The sequence below is a fragment of the Oncorhynchus clarkii genome, chromosome 30 (genome assembly GCF_045791955.1).
Source record: "Oncorhynchus clarkii lewisi isolate Uvic-CL-2024 chromosome 30, UVic_Ocla_1.0, whole genome shotgun sequence".
In the NCBI taxonomy this organism is placed as follows: Eukaryota; Metazoa; Chordata; class Actinopteri; order Salmoniformes; family Salmonidae; genus Oncorhynchus; species Oncorhynchus clarkii.
Window position 1 is genome coordinate 46,307,980 of NC_092176.1, and position 4,728 is coordinate 46,312,707.

Genomic DNA, 4,728 nt, shown 5'->3' on the forward strand with positions numbered 1-4,728 from the left:
CCCTGGAGATGCACTGTTATTATGTTACACCAGACTGTTATTATAATCAATCAAACCTGTTACACCAGACTGTTATTATAATCAGACCTGTTACACCAGACTGTTATTATAATCAGACATGTTACACCAGACTGTTATTATAATCAGACCTGTTACACCAGACTGTTATTATAATCAGACATGTTACACCAGACTGTTATTATAATCAGACATGTTACACCAGACTGTTATTATAATCAATAAGACATGTTACACCAGACTGTTATTATAATCAGACCTGTTACACCAGACTGTTATTATAATCAGACATGTTACACCAGACTGTTATTATAATCTGACATGTTACACCAGACTGTTATTATAATCAGACATGTTACACCAGACTGTTATTATAATCAGACATGTTACACCAGACTGTTATTATAATCTGACATGTTACACCAGACTGTTATTATAATCAGACATGTTACACCAGACTGTTATTATAATCAGACATGTTACACCAGACTGTTATTATAATCAGACATGTTACACCAGACTGTTTTTATAATCAGACATGTTACACCAGACTGTTATTATAATCAGACATGTTACACCAGACTGTTATTATAATCAGACATGTTACACCAGACTGTTATTATAATCAATAAGACATGTTACACCAGACTGTTATTATAATCAGACATGTTACACCAGACTGTTATTATAATCAATAAGACATGTTACACCAGACTGTTATTATAATCAGACATGTTACACCAGACTGTTATTATAATCAGACATGTTACACCAGACTGTTATTATAATCTGACATGTTACACCAGACTGTTATTATAATCAGACATGTTACACCAGACTGTTATTATAATCAGACATGTTACACCAGACTGTTATTATAATCTGACATGTTACACCAGACTGTTATTATAATCAGACATGTTACACCAGACTGTTATTATAATCAGACATGTTACACCAGACTGTTATTATAATCAGACATGTTACACCAGACTGTTTTTATAATCAGACATGTTACACCAGACTGTTATTATAATCAGACATGTTACACCAGACTGTTATTATAATCAGACATGTTACACCAGACTGTTATTATAATCAATAAGACATGTTACACCAGACTGTTATTATAATCAGACATGTTACACCAGACTGTTATTATAATCAATAAGACATGTTACACCAGACTGTTATTATAATCAGACATGTTACACCAGACTGTTATTATAATCAGACATGTTACACCAGACTGTTATTATAATCAATAAGACATGTTACACCAGACTGTTATTATAATCAGACCTGTTACACCAGGCTGTTATTATAATCAGACATGTTACACCAGACTGTTATTATAATCAGACATGTTACACCAGACTGTTATTATAATCAGACATGTTACACCAGACTGTTATTATAATCAGACCTGTTACACCAGACTGTTATTATAACCAGACATGTTACACCAGACTGTTATTATAATCAGACATGTTACACCAGACTGTTATTATAATCAGACATGTTACACCAGACTGTTATTATAATCAGACATGTTACACCAGACTGTTATTTTAACCAGACATGTTACACCAGACTGTTATTATAATCAGACATGTTACACCAGACTGTTATTATAACCAGACATGTTACACCAGACTGTTATTATAATCAGACATGTTACACCAGACTGTTATTATAATCAGACATGTTACACCAGACTGTTATTATAATCAGACCTGTTACACCAGACTGTTATTATAATCAGACATGTTACACCAGACTGTTATTATAATCAGACATGTTACACCAGACTGTTATTATAATCAGACATGTTACACCAGACTGTTATTATAATCAGACATGTTATTACAGCCACCGTTAAGTTAGGGGGCACAGGGTCGCCCTCTCAGATTTGTCCTGTTAAAAAAAGGTTTTTAGAACATCTACTCATTCAAGGCTTTTCTTTATTTTTAGTATTTTCTACATTGTAGAATAATAGTGAAGAGAAAACTATGAATTAACACATGGAATCATGTAGTAACCAAAAAAGTGTTAAACAAATCAATCAATGCATTTGAGCCAATCAGTTGTGTTGTGACAAGATGGAGTTGGTATACAGAAGATAGGGGTGGTATACAGGAGATAGGGTTGGTATACAGGAGATAGGGGTGGTATACAGGAGATAGGGTTGGTATACAGGAGATAGGGGTAGTATACAGAAGATAGGGGTGGTATACAGGAGATAGGGTTGGTATACAGGAGATAGGGGTGGTATACAGGAGATAGGGTTGGTATACAGGAGATAGGGGTGGTATACAGAAGATAGGGTTGGTATACAGGAGATAGGGTTGGTATACAGGAGATAGGGGTGGTATACAGAAGATAGGGGTGGTATACAGGAGATAGGGTTGGTATACAGGAGATAGGGGTGGTATACAGGAGATAGGGTTGGTATACAGGAGATAGGGGTGGTATACAGAAGATAGGGTTGGTATACAGGAGATAGGGTTGGTATACAGGAGATAGGGGTGGTATACAGAAGATAGGGTTGGTATACAGGAGATAGGGTTGGTATACAGGAGATAGGGGTGGTATACAGGAGATAGGGTTGATATACAGGAGATAGGGTTGATATACAGGAGATAGGGTTGATATACAGGAGATAGGGTTGGTATACAGGAGATAGGGGTAGTATACAGGAGATGGGGTTGGTATACAGGAGATAGGGGAGGTATACAGGAGATAGGGTTGATATACAGGAGATAGGGTTGATATACAGGAGATAGGGTTGATATACAGGAGATAGGGTTGGTATACAGGAGATAGGGGTAGTATACAGGAGATGGGGTTGGTATACAGGAGATAGGGGAGGTATACAGGAGATAGGGTTGGTATACAGAAGATAGTGGTGGTATACAGAAGGTAGCCCTATTTGGTAAAAGACCAAGTCCATATTATGGCAAGAGCAGCTCAAATAGGCAAAGAGAAACGACAGTTCATCATTACTTTAAGACATGAAGGTCAGTCAATACTGAACATTTCAAGAACTTTGAAAATTTCTTCACTTGCAGTTGCAAAAACCATCAACCGCTGTGATGAAACTGTCTCTCATGAGGACCGCCACAGGAAAGAAGGACACAGAGTTACATCTGCTGCAGAGGATAAGTTTAGTTGAGTTACCAGCCTCAGATATGGCAGCCCAAATAAATGCTTCATAGAGTTCGAGTAACAGTCACATCTCAACATCAATTGTTCAGAGGAAACTGTGAATCAGGCCTTCATGGTTGAATTGCTGCAAAGAATCCATTACTAAAGGACACCAATAAGAAGAGACTTGTTTGAGCCAAGAAACACGAGCAATGGACATGAGACCGGTGGAAATGGTCTGAGTCCAAAATTGAGATTTTTGGTTCCAACTGCTGTGTCTTTGTGAGACGCAGTGTGCGTGAAGGGATGATCTCCGCATGTGTGGTTCCCACCATGAAGCATGGAGGAGGAGGTGTGGGGGTGCTTTGCTGGTGACTCTGTCTGTAATTCATTTATAATTCAAGTCACACTTAACCAGCATGGCTACCACAGCATTCTGCAGCGATACTCCATCCCATCTGGTTTATGTTTAGTGGGACAATCAATTGTTTTTCAACAGGACAATGATCCAACACACCTGCAGGCTGTGTAAGGGCTATTTGACCAAGAAGGAAAGTGATGAAGGGCTGCATCAGATGACGTGGCCTCCACAATCCCCCAACCTCAACCAAATGAGAAGGTTTGGGATGAGTTGGACCGCAGAGTGAAGGAAAAGCAGCCAACAAGTGCTCAGCATATGTGGGAACTCCTTCAAGACTGTTGGAAAAGCATTCCAAGTGAAGCTGGTTGAGAGAATGCCAAGAGTGTGCTGTCAACAAGGCAAAGGGTGGCTATTTGAAAAATATAAATTATATTTAGATTTGTTTAACACTTTTTTGGTTACTACATGATTCCATATGTGTTATTTCATAGTTTTGATGTCTTCACTATTATTCTACAATGTAGACAATAGTAAAAATAACAAAAGACCCTTGAATGAGTCTGTGTTCTAAAACTTTAGACCGGTAGTGTATATTCTACCCAACAATACGTTGAGTGTGCAGCTATATCCTAATGAGGTGTCCTTGTCGTGTCATTTCACATTTCATGCTTGACCTTCTAAGGTTCAAGTTTTTCCTAGCCACTGTGCTTCTACATCTGCATTGCTTGCTGTTTGGGGTTTCAGGCTGAGTTTCTGTATAAGCACTGTGTGACAACTGCTGATGTAAAAACGGATTTATAAATACATTTGATTGATTAATTAACATTGAATCATTTATAACAGTGACAGGTGACAGTTCATTAATGTTGAGTCATAACAGTGACAGGTGACATTTCATTAACGTTGAGTCAGTCATAACAGTGACAGGTTACATTTCAATCCCATCACCACACGTTGGCGCTATTCACTCATAAGACAATTTAACTTACTTATCTCATGACAACTATATTATTTTCAAAAAATCTTGAAATGAATGGTTTTCATGTAAAATTTCAATTCAAAGGTTGAACTTGAATTTATATGTGAGACAAAATAAGATTATCCAAAAAGCTTGGACAACTCTAGGTTATTCATAACTTCAACCATCCTTACGACAAACCTTCACCTCGGATGCAGAATGTAATTTATTGTGCCTCTGCATG